At 41.5% G+C, this 11,907-nt stretch overlaps 6 non-coding genes across 6 annotated transcripts; 3 read left to right on the top strand and 3 right to left on the bottom strand.

Annotated features, from left to right (window-relative positions):
- Window positions 1-1,267: 1,267 nt before the first annotated feature.
- Window positions 1,268-1,339, bottom strand: TRNAW-CCA. The gene has a single exon. It is a non-coding gene; the product is annotated as a tRNA-Trp (tRNA).
- Window positions 1,340-3,329: 1,990 nt separating this feature from the next.
- Window positions 3,330-3,402, top strand: TRNAR-UCG. Its single transcript has one exon. It is a non-coding gene; the product is annotated as a tRNA-Arg (tRNA).
- A 4,009-nt stretch (window positions 3,403-7,411) lies between these two features.
- On the top strand, window positions 7,412-7,493 carry TRNAS-AGA. Its single transcript has one exon. It is a non-coding gene; the product is annotated as a tRNA-Ser (tRNA).
- Window positions 7,494-7,811: 318 nt separating this feature from the next.
- Window positions 7,812-7,884, top strand: TRNAR-ACG. Its single transcript has one exon. It is a non-coding gene; the product is annotated as a tRNA-Arg (tRNA).
- Window positions 7,885-9,995: 2,111 nt separating this feature from the next.
- On the bottom strand, window positions 9,996-10,067 carry TRNAM-CAU. The gene has a single exon. It is a non-coding gene; the product is annotated as a tRNA-Met (tRNA).
- A 1,140-nt stretch (window positions 10,068-11,207) lies between these two features.
- TRNAW-CCA lies at window positions 11,208-11,279 on the bottom strand. The gene has a single exon. It is a non-coding gene; the product is annotated as a tRNA-Trp (tRNA).
- Between the last annotated feature and the right edge of the window lie 628 nt (window positions 11,280-11,907).

Consider the following 11,907-nt stretch of genomic DNA (forward strand, 5'->3'; position numbering starts at 1 on the left):
GCCAACTTAGTAATAAGAAGGAGGCCTTATGACATACCATTGACAAGGACTCCCTCTTTGACCAAACTTTACTCAGGCTCCTCTGAGCCCTCCTCTCTGCTAGGCCTTAACCTTGGTCTACTGAGTCCAATTTTAGCAAGAATCCTGCTAAGCCAGTTTATTGAGAATCCCTCTACCCCTGATAACTAATCAAGCTCCTGTTTGTAATTTTCCATCCTCTGACCCCCCCTCACCCTGCCCACTTGCTATAAATCCCCAGCTGTCCTTGCTATTATTCAGAGTTGAGTTCAGTTGTGTACTGGAGTCTCTTACTATCCTAGCTTGAATAAAAATCTGTCAGATCCTTTTTAACAAGTGTCCAGTGCAATTTCTCTTTAACACTATCAGAGGAAAAGAAAGTAAGGTCCTTCCCTGGGACAGAGCAACACTATTTGGGGAACTGAAAGAAGACCTGTGGGACAGGGTTAATCAGAATGGTTGCTTATTATTTTGTTTTAAGCTGGGAATGTCAGGATAAGATTTGCATTTTTAAAAAAAAGCATAATAAGGACACTGATCTAACTGAGAAAGAGGAGGTCTGCGACGAGGACTTAAGAGGTTCATGTCAACACCCAGACAAGACATATGATGGAAGGAAGGAGGCCACTGTGGTAACGGAGAGAAGAGGATACATGGGATATAACACTTTAGGAGGTAAAACTCCCGAACTCCCTGCTCGGATTGGGAAAAGGATGGACAGGGTGGGGGGAGGGGGAGGGAGGAGGAGAAGAAGAAGAAGTGTCCAGGATGGTTCCAGGTTCCAGGCTCAGCGGGGTAGTGGCGGGCAATGAATCTGAGAAAAACGCACGACTTGTTGTAGGCAGATAGGCAAAGGAACAGTCAGGAGGCAAAAGAGTGCCGAGGGTGACCCTGGGAAAACGCCAACATTTTAGGGCCTTAGGGGTCCTCAGCAGTTAAAGACGCGGAAAGAAACGATCATAGAAGAAAGGGAAACCAGACGACTATGCATTCTCTGGTGCCAAAAGGGAGAGTGTTTAAATTAAATCTCTCGGTTAAAGAAAGTTGCCCATTAGGGGAACTCGTCCTCGTTCTAGAATTCCAATGGCAAGTTAAGGGCAGACGTATGCCACTGAAACTCTGTCAGAGCAGATAATCTGTTTTCTTTACCTCATCTTGGGTTCTGGTCTCAAGACCGACTACACATCCCGAAGAGGAAAGAAGCCTTGCTCTTTATTTCTCCCCCTACTCAAAAGGCAACCCAACATTTTGACCCCGACGTGATTTGAACACGCAACCTTCTGATCTGGAGTCAGACGCGCTACCGTTGCGCCACGAGGTCACACGAAAAGGTATCCTTTCTTCTAAATTAGAATTTAAATAATGCTTTCTCCTCGCCCCCAGTTTCTAAAGATTTATTCCTTTTTATTGGTAGATTTGATCATTTTTCTCGCCACTATTCATAGCTTCGCTAATGCTTGGTGGAAAAAAATAAGGGATTAACCAGATTAAATATTAATCCAAAGAGCCTAGGTGCTCCATGTAGGGGAAACTCAGTGGTTTCTCGCGTTCGATCTTTCCACTTGTCGGAATTTTCCTGTTTTGAGAAAAAACTGTGTACGTACTGAGTTTAGATACGCAATGAAACAGGAATAAGAATTGCCACGATGTTCGAACTACCACTTTTCCTATAAATTCACTAGACTTCTCCTCTTCTGAAAAAAACTACCAGCCTTGCACTGCCCTGCGGTGTCAGGCCTCGCCTCCCACTCCCCCTCCCCTCTTTTCTTAGCGCTCGCCTGACCTCATTCTCAACCTGGTGAAAAACTGCTTTATCCTCAAAAGCCTAGTGTAGATGGCATGTCTTCCCGAAACCCTCACTTCTCAGTGGAATTCCGTGGGCCTTCGGGTCTCTACAGTGTACACGTGCCATTCAGTTCACAACAACTCGAAGCAAATCGCTAATATTTACTGAGTTCTTGCCATTTTCTACCAGCCCTGTGCTAGTAGATCTTCCTCCAGCCAGTGATTCTTAAAAAGTGCTCGGGATCAGGAGCACGTGCATCAGCTGGGAACTTGTTAGCAATACAAGTCCTCGGCCACACCCCAGGCCTACAGAATCAGAAACTCTGGAGGCAGACCCCAGCAGTCTGTGTTTTAACAAGTTCTCCCTGATTGTGATGCAGGGAAAAGTTTGAGAATCACTGCCCCAGCCTAGCCACCCGAAACTTTGCTCACTCAAAAAAAAAAAAAAAAAAGATTAACTTTCAGTCTTCTTCCAGGACGGTGGAGGGGCAATGTGGTATTAGTTTGCTGCCATAGCAAAGGACCACAGATTGAGTGGCTTAAGCAACAAGTTTATTTTCTCACAGTTCTGGAGGCTAGAAGTCCGAGAACAAACCTGTCAACAGCTTTGTAGATGGCGGTCTTCTCCCTGCGTCTTCACATGGTCTTTCCTCTGTGTATCTGTGTCCTGTTCTTTGTTTGATAAGGACACCAGTCACTGTATCAGGGTCCACCCATATGACCTCATTTTACTTTAATTACCTTTTAAAAAACCCTATCTCCAAACAAAGTCACACTCTGAGGTACTGGGAGTTAGAACTTCGACATATTTGGGGTAGGGGGGTGACACGAGGACACAATTCAGCTCCTAACAGGCAATTCCCAGGTGAAGCTACTGCTGACAATTCCTGAGCCTGGCATGGAGCGTGAGGATGCAGGTTCTGTGGTGTAAATCTCATAGCCTCTTCGCTTTTCCTACACGACCTCTTTAGGATTCAGCTTTCTCGGGTCTGACAAGTCAACTATCACACTTCAATCGGCTTTCCAGATTACATAATTTTGTTGCTATTATCTCCTCTCCCGAACTTTTGGTCCAATTTGAATTTATGTTTTAGAGTTGTTTTGAGTGGGATTTCTGGAGTGCACAAAAGTGAATTCTTGTCTTTCATTCACAATCTTTACCTGAAAGCACCGCAAGGCAGCGGTGGTTCCCTGAGTATATAAAGCAATCCGGCTCTATCTGTTCCTCTCCTTCAGCTCTCAGCTCAAGCGTTCCTTCCCTGCTGTGGCCTTTCTCCCTGATTTCCATCAAAAGGTAAAGCACTCTATTTTTTGTTATTATTAGTTATAACTCCTTGGTAGTTATGTCGGTTGTAACTTTGCAGTACTTTTGACCGTTGGGTTCAATTTGTTTCCCCAGCTAGACTGTAAGATTTTTGAGGCGTTGGAAATGCTTTCGTTTGCAATAGTAATTTCAGTGTTACAATTGTAATTGAGATTATTTTCTTTGAACAAATTATCCAAACAGATCCCTGTTGCTACAGCAGGACCACGTGGCCTAATGGATAAGGCGTCTGACTTCGGATCAGAAGATTGAGGGTTCGAATCCCTTCGTGGTTGCTAGGGGGTCAGCCTATTGCTACTTTACAAATTACCTGAGGACATGCATGATGATCGTTCTTAAAATTTCTTAGTTAAAGTCGGTAATCAGAAATCTCCTTTTCATCTTGATAGTTTTATACTCCATGTACTTCCGCTCCACACCCTTTCCTTTGTTTTTGTTTCTTTTTACCCACCCAGTGTCTGCTTATCTCTTTCTCCACAGTATCCACCAAACAGTCGGTTCTCGGTTCTCCCGGTCTGCTCTCCGCAAAATTTGGTCTGCGGACCAGTGGCAACATCCGGGAGCTTCTTAGAAATGCAAGGTTTCCCAGCCAGTCCCAGGTCCGTCTCAGCACTACACTTGAACTACAAAATTAGAATTTGGGGAGTGGGGCTCAGGAATCTGGGTTTTAACCAACTACCCAAAACTGAGTCCTATACACACTGGAGTGTGAGAACCATTCTGGACTTTAGAGGCTGCATAACGTCTCTCAGGTTCCTCCAGCCCACTCGACAGTGGTGCAAATACCTCAGACACAGCCTTTCATGATTTCACGCCAACTACCTGCGTTCTTTTTTTTCTTTTTCTTTTTTTTTTTTTGCAGGTGCAGTTTGCTTCCTCGGAGATGGGGTTGATTTAGTTATCTTTACGATGAGATTTCTCCATTGGACACTTAGTCCATCAGCTTACTTTATTTTTTGAATGTACATATTTTTTTTGTTGTTGAGGTATAGTTGATTTACAATATTATATTAGTTTCAGGTGTACAACATAGTGATTAAAATTTTTTATAGGTTATACTCCATTTAAAGTTATAAAATATTGGCTATATTACCTGTGCTGTACAACGTATCTTTGTAGCTTATTTGTTTTATACATAGTAGTTTGTACCTACCTGCATTCTAAGACTGTTACAATAGGGGAAATGTGAAGCTGCCATAGAACACCGAGGGAAGTCCGGGCTGCAGGGAAAGGCAAGAAAAAGGTCAACAAACTTGCCAAACTGCCTTCTAACAAATGCAGGAAAATAGTAGAAGACTCACCATCTGTAATCCTTAGAGAAATAATAGACCCAGGCAAAGAGCATTAATGATCTTAAAACCCTTAGGAAAAGGTTATTGGAAAACAATATGTGTGTGGTCAAGTATCACCCCAAGATTATTTGCTAGTTGCAAAGAGAAAAAGAAAGAGCCCTGGGGGCACTACTTTATCTTCACCATCAGTGGGGTATCCTGACAAGTGCCTCCTGTTGTGGAGTACTGTATAAAGTGCACAGTGTCAAGCCCACAATTTTTAACCTGAATCTAATGTAAGCCATCAAAGGGTTCTAACCAATCATTTAGACTTAATTTCTAGTTTAGAGTAGAGGAATAAACTAAAAGTTGCCATGAGGAATCAGTGAGAAAAATTCAGAATGTGGGACATTCTAGAAGAGGCTTGGACTTCTTAAAAAGTCAATGTCAAAACAATAACAACATCAACAGAAAGCTGGGAGCCTCTTCTAAGCTAAAGGGAACTAAGGAAACATTACAACCCAAAACAGTTAATGAACTTTGGTGGGATCCAGGTAAGAGAAACTGGCTCCAAAAGACATATTAAAGAAATTTAAATAAGGACGGGATATTAGATGTTTTTATAAAGAATTGCTAGATATTTTTAGTTATGATAATGGTATTGTGGTTATATGAGACATGTTTAGACGTTACATGTTTATGTATATAGGGTATGATGTTTGCAAATGAATTTCGTAGGATTCAACAGAAAAAGGCAGATAAGACTAAGAGGGCAAATTGTTAACAATTATTGAATCTGGGTGGTGGCTATACAGATAATTCCCTATTCTTTCAACTTTTTTAAATGTTTGAAAATTTTTATAATAAAAGTTTAATTTTTAAAAAAAAAGCTTGACAGAAGCTGTCCTGTTTAAAGAAAAGCTCTGATGGAAGAGCACAGGGCTCCTAGGAGACAAAACAGAGGGTCAGCATCAAGAAACCAGCACCCTGTGAGGAAGGGCAGATCCTTTATGCCTCAGGAGTCCAGGCTCCCTTGACAGAGTGGCCAGAAAGAGATCTGAGAAGGTTAGATAGATGCCCGTGATGAGGGCCTCCTATGCCATCTGTGATCTTCCCCGCCGGCTACAGAGTAATTTTAAAGACTTTAAAGGAGGGAAGGGACCCAATCTGATTTGCGTTCTCAGATGAACACAGCAGTTAGTGTTGACATAGCCCTACCTACGTAATCTGCCCTAAACTACTTCTCTGGTGTTATCTCTCGTTGCTGCCCCTCTCTGTATGCCTCCAAAAAGCAACGTTCCAGCCAGACAGCACTTTCTTCCATTTCTCCCCTATTCTATGAGGTTTAAGTCTAGACCACCACTCCCCTCTCCAATTTGGCTCACTCCCACACATCCTTCAGATCTGAGTTTAAATATGATTCATTCCACATATATTTACTGTGTCCATTTGCCCATTCAGAAGTAATAAATGTATAACTGGAATATTTCTTCGTGAAACTTGGAGTCTAATGAGTGACTCTCTCCAGGCAGCCACCTAAGACCTTCATGACTGGGATCTACACTCTTCCTGTGGGCTACTACAGCACAGTGGACCTCTCACTTATACTCAATGGTAAATGTTTACTTCTGTAATCGTTTATTCTAGAAATCCCTCAGAAAGAGTGGCCACACTTTTCTTGCTCTCCACTAAATGAGCAGCACCTAGCCAAGTGTCTGGCATGCGATTGTGCCCAAAATAAAAATTTTGAAACAATGAAGAAATGAATGAAGAATGAATCTGTTCAGGGACAAGGAACCGGAGGCCAAAAGACTTCCAAGAAGTCGTTGCAGTAACTCCTATGAGAAACTGTTAGAACCCGATCTAAGAAAATGGGTCTGACGTTTGGGAGGAAGAGCCAGATCTGAGAAAAAATTAGGAGGTTGAACCAAAGACCCGGTAACCTGTGGGCTGTGGAGAGAAAGTCAGAGAGAGGAGGGATAAGGGGACTTCTGAGTCTTTGGGTTTGGTACCTGAGTGCTCCTGTCAAAAATTTGGGTTGTTGGACGAGTTTCAAGTTTTGGGGGAAAGGATAGAGCGTTCGTTTGGGGATGTATTGCTTTTGAGACGCCCATGGACATGCAAAAAGAAATAACAAAGACAATTGTATATTCTGGAACCCAGAAGAGAGATCTGGGCTGGAGATAATTTTCAATCCATCAGCACATAAGCTGTGGTTTATCAATCATGCCCTGTCCTTCTTCTGTTCATGGAATGAAGCTGTTGATGAAAAACAGAATCTTCTACTTACACATTAATACACACACATGCATACACATACAGATAAGATTGTGATAATGGTTGTATAGTTTCAGAAAAGTGGAGATCCTGAGGTTCTGTTCTTGCTTTGGAGGTGGTCTTTGCAAATATTTTTAAACATTATCCATAGAGTATCAGATAAAGTTGTTTTTCCTCTTGTGAGAAAAGGCCCCATGCAATGAAGTGGATCTGTTTCTCAGAAATATTTTCTACTTTCCTATTTTATTCAAAAATATTCTGTCTACTGCTTTAAAATATTTTTAGCTTTGCAGAGAGACAGAAGATAGGGTTCCCTGTGAAACATTTTGATAGATCCTCATTCTTGAATTTTAAAATGAGGGTTACAATAGCTGCTGACATTTGTTGAGCCCTTACTATATTCCAGGCACTAGACTAAATGTCTGAAGACATAGGGTACCTGTAAGGAACAGCTTTGTCAGATTATTTATTGAGGATAAATCTCCTACTCCAGCAAAAATAGGGATTTTTTAAAGTATTGCAATATATGGTGATTTGCTTTCTAGAAAAGACCAAAGAGCATTCTCAGTTTACCACATGCTGGAATTGAAGTTGGTTGAATCCTCTTCGGTTTCATCAACTATTAATGGAACTTAGCCTCCTTTGTTTTGCCCTTTTTAATTACTAAATACTGAAATAGCTTAGAATAAATGATATATAGTAACATGAAGAAGATTGAGAAAGTAAGTTTGCGTGTGTAGTCGTGGCCGAGTGGTTAAGACGATGGACTAGAAATCCATTGGGGTTTCCCCGCGCAGGTTCGAATCCTGCCGACTACGCTTTCCCTCTACAACGTACAAAATTGCGTGCCTTTCTGCGAGGTAGGATTGACCTTCAGAAATTTTCCGATACTTTTTAAAACATTAAACATTCTCTCAGACCTTTTACAAGCTACATCAAAACAGAGTTCTCATAGACCACGAAGGAATCCTACTGCATGAGTGAGAAAGAAGAACCAGTAAGACTTTCTTTTAGTTCAGTTCTGAGGTTTTGAGGTTCGCAAGCTGAAAGGAAAGATTTCACACATTCATATTTAGAGCAACAGTAATGCCGCTACTTCCTTTTTCTAAAACTGTAAGCTACCACTTACTGTGGGTGGGCCAGTGGCGCAATGGATAACGCGTCTGACTACGGATCAGAAGATTCCAGGTTCGACTCCTGGCTGGCTCGCTACTTTTGTAGCTCTTTGAAGTTCCACAAATTCCCATCTTTCCCAGGACTCTGCGTTAATTTTTTTTAATTTAAAAATGTATTTATTTTATAATATCACTTAATACAAAATGACAAAAATGTTAATAAACAGACTTCAGCTATAGTTCGCTACTCTTCTTTTACATACACACATTTTCTTTAAATCACATCCCTTAATTGATTGTTTTTGAAACTGACGAATCCTTTCATTAGATGTGTGAGGGAAATTAAAAGAGGGGACCTTTCAAATGCATCATTCTTTGAGAGTTAAGATTGGAAGTCTCACAAAGAGAAGACTTCTAGATAGCAATTTTTCTTCTCTCTTTTTTTAAGATTTAGTTTTTTAGAGAAGTTACTGGTTCACAGCAAAATTGAGAGGAAAGCACACACACCTTCACACATGCATAGCCTCCCCCATTATCAACAGAGCAGGTACATTTGCTACAATCGATGAATCTACTATGTACCAAAGTCCACAGTTTTCATTATAGTTCGCCCTTGATGTTGTACATTCTATCGGTCTGAACAAATGTAGAATGACATGTACCCAGCGTTACAGTATCACGCAGAGGATTTTCACTGCCTGAAAAATCCTCTGTGCTTTGCCTATTCATCCTTCTTCCCCTCACCAACCCCTAGCAACCAATGATCATTTTACTGTTTCTGTAGTTTTGCCTTTTCCAGAATGTCATATATTGGAATGACACAGTATGTAGCCTTTCATTGTCTTTAATTTTTGCCAATTTGATTAATATGTGTCTCGGCATGTTTCTCCTTGGGTTTATCCTGTATGGGACTCTGCGCTTCCTGGACTTGGGTGGCTATTTCCTTTCCCATGTTACGGAAGTTTTTGACTATAATCTCTTCAAATATTTTCTCTGGTCCTTTCTCTCTCTCTTCTCCTTCTGGGACCCCTATAATGCGAATGCTGTTGCGTTTAATGTTGTCCCAGAGGTCTCTTAGGCTGTCTTCATTTCTTTTCATTCTTTTTTCTTTAGTCTGTTCCACAGCAGTGAATTCCACCATTCTGTCTTCCAGGTCACTTACCCTTTCTTCTGCCTCAGTTATTCTGCTATTGATTCCTTCTAGTGTAGTTTTCATTTCAGTTATTGTATTGCTCATCTCTGTTTGTTTGTTCTTTAATTCTTCTAGGTCTTTGTTAAACATTTCTTGCATCTTCTCGATCTTTGCCTCCATTCTTATTCTGAGGTCCTGGATCATCTTCACTATCATTATTCTGAATTCTTTTTCTGGAAGGTTGCCTATCTCCACTTCATTTAGTTGTTTTTCTGGGTTTTTATCTTGTTCCTTCATCTAGTATATAGCCCTCTGCCTTTTCATCTTGTCTATCTTTCTGTGAATGTGGTTTTTGTTCCACAGGCTGCAGGATTGTAGTTTTTCTTGCTTCTGCTGTCTGCTCTCTGGTGGTTGAGGCTATCTAAGAGCCTTGATGGGAGGCTCTGGTGGTGGGTAGAGCTGACCAGTATGTAGCCTTTCAGGTAGGCTTGTTTCACTTAGTAATGTGCATTTAAGTTTCCTCCACGTTTCTCATGGCTTGGTAGCTCATTTCTTTTTAATGCTGAATAATATTCCATTGTCTGCACGTACCACAGTTTATCTATCCATTCACCTACTGAAGGGCATCTTGGTTGCTTCCAAGTTTTTGCAATTATGAATAAAGCTGTTATAAACATCTGTGCACAGGTTTTTGTGTGGACGTAAGTTTCAACTCCTTTGGGCAATTTAACAAGGAGGGCAATTGCTGGATGGTATGAACTGCCAAACCATCTTCCACAGTGGCTCTAACATTTTGCATTCGCACTAGGAATGAATGAGAGTTCCTGTTGCTCCTCCTCCTCACCAGCATTTGATGTTCAGTGTCCTGGATTTTGGCTATTCTAATAGATGTGTAGTGGTATCTCATTGTTGTTTTAATTTGCATTCTTCTCAAGATATATGCTTTTCATATGCTTAAAAAATGGGCCAAAGATCTCAACAGACACCTCGCCAAAGAGGATGTACACAAGGCAAATTTTCTTAATAAACTCTCTTCTCCCAAGGGTCTCTTCAGGAGGAAAAGTAACCGCCTCTAGCAGAGGATGGTTTCGATCCATCGACCTCTGGGTTATGGGCCCAGCACGCTCCCGCTGCGCCACTCTGCTGTGAACACACACATCCCCACGCCCACTCACACACACACCCTCACATAGTTAGTATTCAGCTTTTTTCAGACTTGTCTTTTTTTTTTTTCCCAACCTGCAGAATTAAATGTGTTCTCGCTCTGTCTCTCTCTCTGTTTCTGTCTCTTTCTCTTCCCCCATACCAGGAATCTGTCATTTGTAATGCGATGGCCAAGGGCCTGAACTAAGAATAGGGTTAATAAGAAATGGATAAATATTGCTTTGGATACTCTTCCCCGTGCACAAAAGCATGCTTAGATGTAATATCTGTTACTGGGTACTATGTGAATGTGTACATTACATCTATAACAAAATATCTGCTGATATTCCATATGTCATGTTTTAAAGTCATTCTAAGTTATACAAAATAATAGGCTCTGTTGAAATAATTGTGCTTTCCCTTTCTTCCATGCTGTCATGTGATGGTTCATAATCTGTTGGAGGATTCTCGAGTTCCAGGTAAGAAAAAATGCACATTCCTGTACATTTTTTTTTTAACATAGAGTTTTAGGGGGTTCACGGAACTTCTAGCCCAGAGGATTAACTTTCTCTGATGTAATGGTTCATTTCCTCTCGTCTCAATTTGGCAAAACAAAACAAACAAACAAAAAACTACGTTCAGGTTTTCTGCATCCGGAAATGAACTGACTCCGTGGTTTGTAGGAATCGCAGAGAGACAAGAATCTGCTTGCTATGTAAGCTCTCTAGCAAGGAAAAGCTGACCCAGGTGTGAAGCAGGTGAGCTGAGGTCACCCCATCGAACCTGACTAGTTGTCTCAGAAGATCTGCTAAGCTGCTGGCGGTTGGAGAGAGATGTGGATGAGGAGATGGGTCAGGGAGCACAGAAGTGAGCGTGGAGAGAAGGCTGGGAGTTAGCGAAGAGTGAAATTCAGAACGTTTGCAATGAAAGAAAAATGTCTTTTGCAATAAAAGAATAAAAATGTTTTTATGGGCCCAGAGATAAACCCCCAAAGCACGTAACAGTAGTGTACACCTACCTATTTATTTACTTTCTAAAGGTGTTTTAAGGGTATCCAACTTTGGAGAAAGCAGAGAAGGCATTTTTGTCTTTCTCTACGTTTCACTTCATAGACGAGTACACCCCACAGACACTAAAACACTTGACCCCGACGTGATTTGAACACGCAACCTTCTGATCTGGAGTCAGACGCGCTACCGTTGCGCCACGAGGTCCTGCGAGAGCCCCCTTGCTCCTTTACCTGTCAACATGATCTATGAAATTAATTATCTGTACTAAGTGAAGACCACGCAGCTGGATACAAAACGATGCCTAGTGGCCTCCTGGGTCAAAAGGCGGTCCATCCGCCCACTTCCTGATTCTCTCTGCCTCCGAATTACTTCTATTGACATTTTCATTGCTTCCTGTTCTATTTCATTCCTTTTCTTTCCTAGTTTTCTCCGTATACGTCAAAAATAGACGTTTGGGGAAGTTTTTCGTTTTTGTCTTTTTAGAAATAATAGACATTCGATTGTAAAGTCGGGCTTTTGGGATTGGAGTAAGAGTAACAACGAGTGTTACTCTTACCCCTCTCCCTAATCAGGGACGCTGACCAGGGTTTTGAATTTGTTTCCAAAGTTGATGGTAGATTCTAACCACATACTAGTGTTTCCGTGAAATGAATTCACCCAGGGTCGGCCGGTTTAATTGTGCCGCCTCCCATCTGCGAGACAACGGCGTCTCCTTACACCCGCTTTTGTCCTTAGTTGAAATGATCGATTTCATACTGCGAGAGTTCTTTCGAATCTCATCACTGGATCTGAAACTGCCCCTAAGAAGAGCAGGAAATCTTTTTTGCCGGAG

Source organism: Balaenoptera musculus, chromosome 11 (genome assembly GCF_009873245.2).
Source record: "Balaenoptera musculus isolate JJ_BM4_2016_0621 chromosome 11, mBalMus1.pri.v3, whole genome shotgun sequence".
Lineage (NCBI taxonomy): Eukaryota > Metazoa > Chordata > Mammalia > Artiodactyla > Balaenopteridae > Balaenoptera > Balaenoptera musculus.